The sequence below is a fragment of the Sander lucioperca genome, chromosome 3 (assembly GCF_008315115.2).
Source record: "Sander lucioperca isolate FBNREF2018 chromosome 3, SLUC_FBN_1.2, whole genome shotgun sequence".
NCBI classification, from domain to species: domain Eukaryota; kingdom Metazoa; phylum Chordata; class Actinopteri; order Perciformes; family Percidae; genus Sander; species Sander lucioperca.
The window spans coordinates 42,322,467-42,336,297 of record NC_050175.1 but is presented as its reverse complement, the minus strand read 5'-3'; the positions used below and the strand labels follow the sequence as shown (position 1 = coordinate 42,336,297).

At 40.3% G+C, this 13,831-nt stretch overlaps 1 protein-coding gene across 2 annotated transcripts in view; it reads right to left on the bottom strand.

Annotated features, from left to right (window-relative positions):
- Nucleotides 1–13,831, bottom strand: part of coro2ba (coronin, actin binding protein, 2Ba) — a 51,792-nt gene that overhangs the window by 23,685 nt on the left and 14,276 nt on the right. The gene's annotated exons all lie outside the window — the stretch shown is intronic.

Sequence of the window (13,831 nt, the reverse complement as noted above, 5' to 3'; positions counted from 1 at the left end):
CAAATATGCCAAAGTATTTAAAATAAATAAATAATTGCCTTCTGTGTCAAAGTATATTTTAGTTTTTTATATTATAGTTATAAGACGTAGGAGCTGTGTGTGACTCAACTAAGAAATTAATAAGATCTTTGACCCGCGTATTATCATCATTATGTTACCATGATCTGAAATGTATCAACAAGGTGCAAGCAACACTTAAATAACTGACGTTAATTTGAACACCAGTGTTTGTTCCTATTTAAATAGATGACTCCATTAGGAACAATATAAAAACAACACTGACGAAACCCCTTTGCCAGGAATATGTGAATCTATTTCCACTGACAAATTAATATGACAGAACCTGTAAATCCTAAAAATGTCTTTTGCATCCTACTCAAATGCATATTTAAAGATTGAATGGAGCTGGAGATAATTGTGTGACTCCAACTGCTAAATCACTGCCTGTTCCTCACTGACAAACCCTAAAGTCTCTTTCACTACAAACAGTTTCTGAAATGCCAGACAGATCGATACACAGAGGCAGGTGTAATAGTGAAAATTGCCTCCCCTGATGTTTGTCCGTGTGTTTGAAATGTGGGTGGAGCCCTTGAGGTTCACTGTGAAGGAGGTTTGCCTTTGGCCTCTTGGCTCGTTGTGTACAGTATGTGTGCGTCTCTTTGTGTGTAGTTTACTTGTCTTTATTATTTGTTGTACATGTGTGTCCGTTTATGTGCCTGCGTCCATGTCTGACCATGTGTTGCCTGTTTGCAGTAGTATACATTTTATGTAGTGTTCATGGCTGCAAGGCAGACCACTCCAGAGAGTAGAGTGTGTTTACTGATTTTTTTTACGTCTTGCCTCAAGACACTGCTGCTGCTCTGTGCACACTCAATCTTTCTCTTTCCTCCTCTCTTTTTGAGGTTTTAACCCTCTTTCCGATATCCTAAAAGCAGCAAATATTTGTGTCTCAGGTAAAAACAATCACCAAAATATAAAGCTAACTGTTGAACGGCAACAAACCACTAAATAAAATATTTATTTTCATGAGAATAGCAACATCACTTGGCTTTGCTCTCCCATCAGCCAAGCTGCAGTCCAACATTCTCTCTCTTCTCATACTATACACAGTTAATGGCAGCATACTGACTCATTATGAACCATAAAAGGCCATTCAAACACCACCAAATCAAATCAATGGGTCAAACTATACCAATCAAGATTTTCTTAATGTTGGTGCCAAATAAGGAAGTAGGCCCATTTGAAATCACATTCAATAGATACAAAAGGGAAATCCACAGGGAGACTGCATGTCTTGTCACTGAGGCATAGTGAAGTCCTGTCAAGCCGACATGGTATGTTCTGTGTTTTCCTTCTCTCCCTTGGCAGTCACTCTGTACAGTCATTTATGATGACTTCCCGTCTCTGTGAGGAGCAAATATCACAAAAAGCGAGATATCCTATTGGTTCTTTTGGCCACATTTCCTCACAGCGTGAAGTGGGATCTTACACAGGAAGTGTCACAGCTTGGCTAAAAGTGCAGGAATAGTTTTCTACACTGCTATGGTAATGCATAACAGGACAAGTGGTTCTAAAAGTTTCATTGAGACGATAGACTATTAGCCCACTTATAGACCAAATCTTACTTAAAGATCAGTTGAAACTGATGCATAATGCCTGATGCAGACAGCCTTGCATGCAATGTTTGCTGACAGCATCACATACACACAAAAGTGAACAAAAGGCACAGCCAACACTGCAGGCGATGGCAGCTGTGAGCAAGTGGCTAATGGAACAAAATGAAACAGAACAGGATAGATTTAACACACCTGCTCCAGCAGCCCAAAGTAAATCAGTCCATATGGGTTTTTGTCGGATTTTCCAGAGGGCCAGTTCAGGAATGTTGGAAAGGTAACTTTTTATTTGAGCCTGCATTCATTTCAATCAGTTGGAAAGAGAGGCCACAGGAGCTCTTGGAACTCACTCATTCTCTATTATCTGGCCCATCTATGTCTATTATATCATTTCCGGAGTTTCTCACACAATTAAGAAAGCCACACAAACACACCAAAAGGCTCAACTAGTAAAAGGTCAGGTGAAATGGCAAAATCTTCCTATTATTCATGTCAGACCTTCCACCAACGATAGCTCATGGGCTCATTGGCAGGTGGAGGGTGGGGATGGTGCTACGTGAACTCCACATGTCACATCTGCAAAACTACAGTATACCGCTGTATTACAAAGCCTATTAACTGGAGAAATACCCACATGATGTCTCTTTAATAAGTCACAGTGGAGCTCGCAGGTGCAATTGTTTTACTACATGCCTTAAAGGACATATTATTTGTGCCATTGCAACTACTATGGCACACAGTAATGTCAGAGGTCAGTTATTTGCTTAATGTTTGACAGTTAAATGGGGCGGGCATGTAAAGATGCTTCATTTAGAGATTAAAAAAAACAAAAAAACAATCAGCTATAAATTCCACCTGCCGCTGAAAGGTGACGTATTTGTTGTAATACTCAAAGGTGTGCTTAGCCCCATTTGTGACCTCTGCACTCCGTATGTTATGTCAATCTGTTAGTTAGTCAGACATTAGTCTATATCCATGACGTTCCACTTCCGGGATTGTTCAGGTGCCGCCGGAAATTCCGCCGGATGTCTTTCATTTCGGCCGGATGTCCGTTGCCTTCCGCTTCCTTTGTGTTGGCATTTTAAACTCCAGTCGATTTATGAGGACTATGGTTAACTGCTCCTCAAATCTCTGCAGGGTAAATCCAGACAGTTAGCTAGACTATCTGTCCAATCTGAGTTTTTGGTTACACGACTAAAACAACCTTTGAACGTACACATGTTCCACCCAAAGTTCCTTCCCAAGGCTATCTTGCAGAGGCACCGTGGCTCCGTCCGGTGCTTACCACTGCCCGAGATGATTGTGATTGGTTTAAAGAAAAATACACTCAAGGTTCCAAGTGGATGAATTTTAACAAGTGATCCTCTGACTTTTCATCCAGTGCCATGAGCAGGTCCTTATTCAATCTGTCCAATGATTTTGATTCATGACCGAATACCTGCAAAACTGATGACATTCCCATCAGCCTCAGCTGTACTTTGAGTTTAGTGCTAATTAACAAATGTTAGCATGCTAACATGCTAAACTAAGATGCTTAGCATGCTAATTGTTTCCCCAGGAACCTCCAGTGCTGAAAAATGAAGCCAACACGGAACTGCCAAAAACTGCAGTTTCTTCAAATGGCCATTTGAGGCTGGCTCCAAAAGCGAGTCAATCCCCATTAGTCTCGCTTTGCTAGACCATCCACACTTTGTCGAGCTGTGGAGGATCTGGCTACTCCACATAGCATTCCGGGAAGGGAGAAAAACGTGCTCTGGTTTATTGGCATTTCTTTAAACCAATCACAATCGACATGGGCGCACGGAGCCACTGTAAAATAGTTGTGTGAGAGAAAACTCAGATTGGACAGATAGTCTAGCTAGCTGTCTCAATTTACCCTACAGAGATCTGAGGAGCAGTCAACAATAGTCCTCATAAATCCACCGAATTTAAAATTCCAACACAAAGAAAGCAGAAGGAAATGGAAAATGCATGCATCCGGCAGAATTTCCAGCGGCACCGGAGCAATCCCGGAAGTGGAACGTCAAGGATATAGACTAATCCCCATAGACCCCCATGTTAAAATACTGCCGACTACGTCCATATTTTATACAGTCTATGGCCTAAGAACAGCCTCACAGAGCAGCTAGCATGGCTGTAGTCTTGTCATACAGACTGTGCCAGCCACTGCCTCGGCGTGCCAAAGCTAGTGTGAAAGTGAAAGTGTGAAAAAGAAGAGATGAAGGGAGCAGGAAATGTTGTAGCTGTAATATTGTTGCGTCAAAACAATATCAAAAACCACTAGTATTACATTTTACCTTAATATACAGTAACACAACCTTGAAACTCTTTGTTAATATCTTACAACAATGAGCAAAGTAGACAGTTATATTAAGGATTACTCTTAATACAGTCCTTGTGCCATGGACATGAGCCTGGTGAAACAGCAGCCAGTGCTGTTTGAGTGTATGTTCATGATGATAGGGTATTACCCTGTGATAATGACAGGAGATGCAGAAGCTCAGCTAATGGCAGCTCTTAGGCCTTAAGCCAGCCCCATTAAGCAGCCGTAATGGTGCAAAGAACACACTACCCAAGGACAGGAAACCCAGAAACTCCGCTGAAGGGCACTTATCAAAGCACAAGTACATGGAGGAGTGGGTGTCCCGGAATCCATCCACTGCCATTTAGAGTGTAAAAAAAGGGTTCATGACAACAGTGAGGTAATATACAGTAACTACTATGGATATATACCGTCATTTTGATATACATATGTATATAGACCTTTTGATATGTTCACAAATACTAGACTTTTCTTCATCCTTCTCTCTAACACATACAATATTTTACATTCAAACACAAACATATTTTTTTGAATTCCACTTGGAAGATCAGTCATCAAAAACCAGAAGAAAGGTCTAAATTAATAATCTCCCCTGTGCTTGCCTTTTCTCCCCCCCCCCCCAAGAGTTTCTGCCATGTGCTTTTTGGAGCATAATGATGCGAGCTGAGCCTCACACCCCAAAGGGGGCTGTAGACTCAAGGTGAAGGAAAAGTCCAAAGATAAGACAGGGAAACAAAAGAGAATGGCACTGTGACAGAAGAGAAACAGAGATAAAGGCAAGTGTACACTGCCTTAAAGCGAGAATAAGGGACTAAAGGTGAAAGAGAAGATGAGATGAGAAAAGGCAGGGGAAGACCAATAAAGAATGATGAAATATTTAAAGAAAAAAAGGAGACAGAGAGGAGGAGCAGAGGAGGCTTTTAGCAGACAGAGATTAACTCCCCTTCACTGTCAGACCACCTGGCTGCTCTGCAGCGCGCACACACACACACACACACACACACACACACACACACACACACACACACACACACACACACACACACACACACACACACACACACACACACATTAAAGTGGAGATAAATATTGATGTTTTCATTATCTAAAAAACTCAAAACTGAATAATCAGGATGATTTAAATTCAAACGCCCAAGAAGCATTTAAGCTTTGTTCGGACAGCAATTCCCTCAGATGACGCATTTCTTGTAATGCCAGTGATATGTTATTTACTGCATCTTCATACCTGTAGAATATATTTTTTATATAAATGTTTACTTTTACTGTAATGCAGCAACAAAAGCTGTAATCGTCTTATGTTGCTGCAGTTTGACGAGACAACTTCAAAACACGGTTTCCAATCTGTACTGTACGTGGTGGACATCTGTTTTAGCAAAGATAATCCTAAAGTTAATTGAAATTGTGCTTTAGGAGAAAGCTGACAGACTTCTTTACAGAAGCGACACTAAAGAAAGTTGATTTATGCCGTAGTACACAAATCTCATCAGCCTAGAAATTAAATCCATCTGGTGATGGTTCAAATTGAGAAAGCCAAATAGCACTGAGCCCAAGACGCAGGAGCAGGAGATGAAGGAGCACTTTCATTAGATTATTGAAATCAATCACTGAAGTAAGACCACAGAAACAGCTCTGTGGAATTGATAATCATTCAGGTAGTTATGATTTCAGATCTGTTAAGATATTGCGTTGAAAACTTCAAGGTGATTGACTTGAAGGTTGGATTATTGGTCATTTAACCCAGAACCTGGAGACTGGCATCGTAATGACCTATTGTGAGTCAAACAGAAGCTTGGTCTGATGAGCATGCTACCACTTTAGCCTTAGTGAGAAACTGTAAAAGGTTGAGCTGTTTTTCACAAGATATTTCAGTTGTGCTGAGGTGTTCTTGTGTCTCTGTGCTGTATGTGGTACAGTATAGTTCTAGTACCACTGCATGCACTGGGGATAGACCGATTATCGTCCCTGGCCAGTTTGCAGATTATCTGTATCTGCATTTTATTTAACTGATAACCGATAAAGTTAATTAAATTAAAAAGTGCGCTACTTTGACTCCACTACAGCTCTGTGTCTGTCCTTCTGCTTTGGTTTCACTCACCACTGAGTCTGACTTAAGAGTGATTTATGGTTCTGCGGAGGCACCATGTAGAGCTTTCGCTGTAGCCTACGTAAGAGGCCTGAAGTTTATACCTGTGCGTTGGTGTGTCCGTCAAGCCGGCATATGTGTGTGTGTGGAGTGTGTGGTAGAGCGAGGAAGAAGTGAGAGCGTGAAGGTGATTAGCTTCAGAGCGAGTAGCGACTCTAGAGTCATAGCGAGAGAAACAAAGTGTGCTTTCTGACCACGGTGGGAAATCTATAGCAGGAAAAGTCAACCCTCTCCTTGATTTCATGTTGTTTATGGAGAAGGAAAACCAGGAAATGAGATGGGGGAAATGCAACGCTACCAAGACACTACGGGCCCTATCTTGCACCCGGCGCAGCGCAAAGCCCAACGCAAGTGTCTTTGCTAGTTTAAGACCGACGCAGTTGTCAATTTCCCAACGTTAATGCTAATGCTTGGTGGATAACATTATAAGGTTACAACATTGCTCAACACACTCATAAAGTTATTATTAGTATGATTGTTTTGACCACAGATAAGCTGCACTGGGTTAACCCACAAATTAGTTCACCAGTTACGTTAATGTTAGCCTATATATAGACGACTAATCTAATGCTAATTTAGCCAGCTAGCACACCCCGGTCTGTCTGCCTCACTCCCCCGGCGCAAAGAGACTTAATTCGGGATGAGAGCTGACAACAGCCCCGGGACATGTAGCAATAGCTAGTTACCGTTAGCCCCTAGCTAGCCAACAGCCAGCCACTATCATTACAGCAATCCGTACCCGGCCAGCACTTAACTCCAGTGTCGGGTGCTTACGACGCTAACGGCAATTTAATGAAGCGTCGGGAAACAGACCATACCCAGGCATCCAAGTCACAACAGCAGCCATCCATAACGTTAGCTACGTCTACCGGTGTTTGTGCCAAAGATTTCCTCCCTGCCGAATTTCTCCCCCCTTCGCGTTTAGCTGTCTTTACAGTTAGCTAAATTAACCTGACAAAAGATGGGTTAAGCACCAAAATGAATAGTTAAGATTACAGAAAAGTGAAGGGGGAGATCATTCCACGTAACTTCCCAACGTCATCAAAAGTCTGTGTTTACAATCCATTGTTTTGGTTGAGACCCCTAGCGGCAGAAAGTTACATATTTTAGTTTAAATGAATGTAGCCTACTGGCAGTCTGGCACACATGGGTGCTCAGTATTTTCCGTGGGTGCTCGAGCTCCGGAGCACCTTAACATCCAGTAAATGATGGGTCTGGATCTCCTCCTCCATCTGATGAACCAGAGCATCCTTTTCAACCAGCTTTATGGCCTCTAGGTACTCTGACACATTTTCAGCTTGGGAGTGAATCTCTTTCTCCAGCTGTTTCTGACGGCTGTTGCCCTTTTCTTTCTCACCTTTCAGCTCAGCTTGAAAGCTTGGGTTGATCTGATGTGAAGCTTTCAGCTGCTCAAGTTCTTGCTGAAGAGCTCCATTTTTATTTTTTTCAACTTGGAGCTCTGCTGAGAACTTTTCTTGGCTGATAATGTAAGCCACTTTGAGGTCCTCAAAGTCTTTCTGAAGCACCTTCTTCTTCTTCTTTGTTTTGATAGTATTTCGAACCTCAGTGGCAATTCTCATGGTGTTCATGGTCTCTGGGTCACTGAGCCTCTTCAGCCTCTCTAGTTCATTGCGTGTGTCCTTTTCTCTGTTAATGAACATTTCTTTTAGGGTCTTCTGACAAGCCAGCTGTTGTTTAGTCTCGTTCAGGTCTTTGCTGCAGTCTCTTATTATACTCCCAGCTGTTTTTGGCATGCTCATGCCTCAAAAAATCACTCAGCTGCCTCACTTGGTCGTGCAGGTTGGCGGGGCACCTGGGGCTCCTGTTGTTCCACCCCTGATCCATTTTTAGCTGGTAGATTTTCGAAGTTTCTTGTAGATGCTGTCAATGATGAACAGTTCTCTCTCACAATCTCTCCCTCTCTCTCTCTCTCTCTCTATTGAAAGGTTGCTTCATACTGACCCAAGACACAAAGGCCCATCAGAACCTTATGATTATAACATAACAGTGATGTCATCATAACTTACAGAATATTCTGGAAACAGTTCCATTCTCTCTAACTCATGTTCCAGACTTCCGCTGTTCTTTAAATGTTTACATTCAATTTACATTGACTGACCTTTTCATATGTTTTCCTGAACAGTTTGTATCAGGTGATCTCCATACAATAAGTCAGCATTTCAATTAGGGTTAAATACAGATGTTTTAATGATTCAATGACACTGTCCTAACCAGAGATACACCAGCATTGGTTGTTTGTGCACACTCTTCAATATGCCCACGTATGTGAGTTAGAAGATAAAGAGTTCCTAACTCAACGTGAAAGACTTTCTATGATGTTTTTAACAGATGATGAAGTTTAAAATACTTAATACTGCTTACAGTAATGAGGTCATCAGACATTCCACACTAAGCAGCTCTGTTACTGATATCTATTGACTAAACATGACAGTGACTCATACAGCAGAGTTTGTAATATATCAATGATGCCATGTTTCCTAAGGAGATCATAAACATTTTTATTTCATTGAATGCACTCACTAATCTTATCTTTGAAGCTCATATAGCAATTACAGGTGAGAACAGATACTGTTTTGATATGAAACAGTTGTGGTTTATCATCTTAAATATTTTTTTTTATTTAATGACAAGTGGTCTTCTGCTCAAGTATTTGGTAGTATTTATTTATTCTGGCTTTTATCTGTCTATGAACACTATAAACAAGTAATGACCTGGCTCTCAGCTGCATGTATTGATGATTCTTCACCCCAGTTGTACCCCAATGTTGTTATTCTTTAACAATTTTGGTTGTGATTTTGTTTAAATATTAAAATATGAAGAACTTTTTAGAATGGGTTTTATAAAGTGCTATGTAAATTAATGTGCGCCTACAGCTTACTACTCATATAATGGCATATAGTACACAAGCAATTTACAAAAAATGTATCTTGCCTTTTTAGACAATGCTCAGTTTAAAAATGTAGCATCACCTTGCTTATTTTTGGCCTCGTAATGATTTTTTAACCAATACTATCCACCAATACAATACATTGAGCTAATCTTTCAAATTTAAGTCAGTTGGGAATGAATTTGACAACAAATATGAATCGTTATCATATTATGTGTGTTTGTATGTTTTATCATATATATCAATTAGTGAATTGGTGATGTGTTTTTAACAAGTGTAGCATTACAGTTTGTGCAAAATTAAAAGGAGATATCTTGTTCATCTAATTTGTTTGTATACAGTGCATCAGTATCTATTGTACAATGTGTGAAATGTTTATTGAAGGTTTATGAATTTATACCAAATTCTGATAAATGTTTTAAGAACTCCCAGGGCTTCGTGCAGATTCAGACGGAAAATCATCACACCATCAGTCTTGTTAATTATTATAACTGTACTCTAGAATAATGTTTCTTAGTTCATAACTTATGTTTTAATTTTTTTTTAAATTGACATTATTTATTAATGACAGCATGAAGTTATCCGTGAACAGATGCATTCTAACCAGCGATGGTGTTTAACAAAAACTACAACTACCATAATTCTACGCAACTTGCCAACGTCATCAAAAGTCCGTGTTTACAATCCATTGTTTTGGTTGAGAGACCCCTACCAGCAGAAAGCCTATGAATTAATGGAGACACTAAATACAACCCTTTTGAACCATGCGCCTGGCGCACGGACCCTTTTTTCCGCCGTCAGCAAAAGTGGATTTGGACACACCCTAAACGCACCTGCACCAAACGTGCGCTTAGATCGTTAAAACAGGGCCCTATGTGTTGTTACGTTTTTTCGAGAGGTGCACGTCAGGCTACGGCGTAGGGTCCGGCGTAGGGTCCGGCGTAGGGTCCGGCGTAGGGTCTGGCGTAGGGTCTGTGTCTCCGCGTAGATTTTATACAGAAGTATAAATCACGCTTTAATGTTCCACAACACCATCTATCTTTTACTGTGTATTATGTTGAAAGTTTCTAATTTATTAAATAATTGCTTAAAGCATTCAAACTAAGTTTTGTGTTGGCGTTTGTAATTTTGATGTAAAGATTTTCATTTTCACTGTAAATGCATATCGGTTCCAAAAAACGTTTTTTATAAACTACTAATAATCGGTATCGGTATCGCCCTTGAAAAAACAGTATTGGTAGATCCCTAGCATGCTCACAGATCTACAGCATCTTCTGAAGACACAAAGAGGGGATCTTGGTGTCTGTTCTCTCATCAGTTATCAGGTGACCATTCTTTCGCTAATTTACATGTACAGTATGAAAAGCACAGGTGAAAACAACAAAACTTTACTCATCTGGGGCAGGTCTGCTTTCTGTCCCCATAGTCAGAACTAAACATGGAGAAGCAGCATTTAGTTTTTATGCACCACATATCTGGAACAAACTCCGAGAAAACTGCAGGTCCGCTGCAACTCTCAGTTTTGTATTTTTGTGTCATCATTATGGGTCCATGTACTAATTGGCTGCCAATTTAAGAAGAGCTCAACTAAATAAATAAACAAATAGGCTAAATAATGAACATAATTCTTTTCAATGTATTCATAAGCTATATTTAATAGCTACTTGTTCATCCAAACTGAACAAGACACAAAGCTTGGAAGTTCTGGACCACAGAGACCCAGTATGCCAGGCGATCCTGCTCGACTGTGTCCGCGACCAGATGGACTGAACATCCATTTGGTATCTCCACCTCCTCAATCTTTTGTCTGTTTTCTCTTTCCACTGTGTCCTCTCACAATCTCTTTCACTCACTCTGTCTCTTTTTTGCAAGACTGGATGGATGGAGAGTGGGAAAAAGCAAACCTAGACAGAGAATGTGGCCAAGTCAAGTGCCACACCATCTGCCTGGCCAAGGACATCTCCATTCCAGACAGTGGCCATCTGAATCTTGGCAACAAGGATTTGTGCTGTTAGAATCTTCCTATCATTTCTGTGATACTGCCTTGAAAAACATAGATGAATATGATAATTAACAGTATCAGAAAGATTGGATATCAACACAATTTCTAATTGAAAATAAATCTAATGTGTATAATCTTGTTTCTAAAAGATACATTTACATAAAGTAAAGAATACTTTGTTTTCATTGTTGACATAATACTTTGATTATATATCTATACATACAACACAGGTCAGCAAACAGAAAAGTTTTTAAGGCAAGCAATTTGAACATACACTGAATTTGAATTGCATCTTAAGGTTGTATTATATACGATAACTGTAGGAACACAAAAATAAAAGAAGTATACACAAGAAAGCCTCGCCCGTGGTCCCTAGAGGCTGCGTAGTCCCTTACATCAGACAAATTACATACTGTCATTTTTTTCATTGTTAGGGCCTTACCAGTGGGACTAAAATGTAAGTTTAAAGAATGGTGCGAGTATGCAGCATTGAAGGAATTCATCCTCTGGGAAGCATGAATAAGTAAATTTAATTGTCTAACTGCTTACTAGATTTTTAGTTTTCTTCTGTACAGGTGGACATTTTGGCCCACATGTTGGTGCTACACAAAAAATCCGGGAGTCACCAGAACCTTGAGGAATCATGATTGGGTGACCTTGATTTTTCAAGCGAATTTCTAGCCAGTCTGTCCAGTCGCTGTTGAGATATCTTGCTATGGACCATAAGTACTGACTAACTGACTGACAGAAGGTGCAGATGCCAGATACCAGTAGCGAAAGGATATTATAGAGCCATTTGTCTGATACAGTTACCCAGGGCAATGAGATAACGAATGTCCTTGCACAGGAACCTCATACACATCGATATCACATTAAAGCACCAGGTCAGTTCTCTGTAATCTCTTTATGGTTACTTACAGTAATTTAATGGACTACATGGAATAACTACAGGCTCTAAGAAAGGTAGTATGTGTACTTGCACTGAAGGTGAGTTGTGGTTTGTTTATTCTGGAGAAATTGAGCAGCCAGAGAGGTGGACAGGAATAAAAATCTAACATTTAAGAGAGCAAACCAAGATAGAGCTTTTTCATGACGTTCATTTTATCCTTTAGCTAGTTTCTCAATCCTCAACACAAATATCACAGTCTATTATCACGGGCTGGATACAAAAAAGGACAAATCTGTGTGAGACAAGCAGATTGCAGCTATTCTGGCACCTTTTCCAAGCTTTAAAGTGAGGGCAGGGAAACTCCAGATGTTCCTGTTTATTCAGAGCAGCGGTCGTGAGGAAAGACTACTAATGGGGTTTTTCTACTGCAGTAAGCAGGTTAAACCACAACTATAGTATAAAAATCGAGCTGGTGAGTGGAGATGGCGACTTTGCTCTGTTGAAAATCTGACAGGTGAGATGAAGAAAAAGATAGTGCTGGTCACCTCCCTGTGGTTAAAACTACCATATGCACTCCTGCACATCTGGGGATAATTTCTCCAGTGTCTCTTTAATATTGTCTTGCTCAGCTTTCTGTTTCAATCGAGAAAAAAGACATACCTACTCTGCACTTCAAAAATGTGAAAACAGACAGAAAAAGAGAGAGAGAGAGAGAGAGAGAAACAGGCAACAGCAATCGCCTCACCACACATGCTTGCTTGTTAAGCCACACTGGAAATGACAATATTCCCATATGTGGGTGAAGGTTAATGTGTTGTGAATTTGACCTATTTCGGAGGAGCCACTCTGTTAATTAGATCACTCAGCGAAAGCTAACCACAGGACTACAATATTAATGCTTCTGCCATTCTACCTCCACGTGCCTCCATATGCTTATTATATTCCCCCCTCCCCCTTGGTTTATAATAACGTAAGAGCATTCCACTCACTTGGCAGGACAGTGTTTGGCTAGATACAATAGGTTGAATATCTATCATGTGGTCACTCATGCACAGCTTTCCAGTCTGTTGCATTGCTCTCTTTATTGCCAGCCTGTCAATTGGACTTGTACAGTACAGTCAATCTATGTGTCCCAGTTTAAAAAGCAGCTGTAAAACACAGACCTCATTTCACTCTCCTCTATGGAGACAAATATTTAATTTTGGCTGTTATTCCAGAAGGGATTCTTTATTGGCACCATCTACTCCCAGCTGGATCTGCTCACTTCCAGAGAAATACTTTAGATAACTGTATAATTGTTTCTGTTCTGTGCATCCCAGTTTTGTTTTGTATATGGTTTTGTTGGATTGGGCAGTAAGTGATAAGCGATGATACATATTTAGAGTACACATTTATTACACATATTTAGAGCTGACCTGTATGATACATTGTTGATGTCCCCCTTTGACAACTTGTAAGAGTATTTTCCAGTGATTTCCAGTTTAAAATAATAATGCTATACTTAAGGGCGTAAATCCCAGGGGGGTCGGGGGGGTCAGGACCCCCCCCCCATCTAAGGGTTGTCCCCCCCTAGAAATATCATTAAAACAATGCTGTGTATTGTAAATAACATAATGATGTATACTTAAATATCTGTGTAAGTAGTAAAACAATACAAACCCCAAAAAATGCTTTTTAAGTTTAGAAACATTTTGAGTCCCCCCTCCCTTGCCTCACAGTGGTTTGGTCCACTGCCTGGTTAGGAGGATCTGCACTAGACTCACAGTCACATCGGGTGACAGGAATGTAGCTAAGTAGGCTGTTTTATTCACATTAAACATCAGATGAAGTTTTTCTTTTCTCAAATAGAAATGATGCTGAGTAATTAATGAATTAGTCATGACAAAAAAGTTTGCAATGTTAGTGTAATATAATGTAACGTTAGCTAGCTTG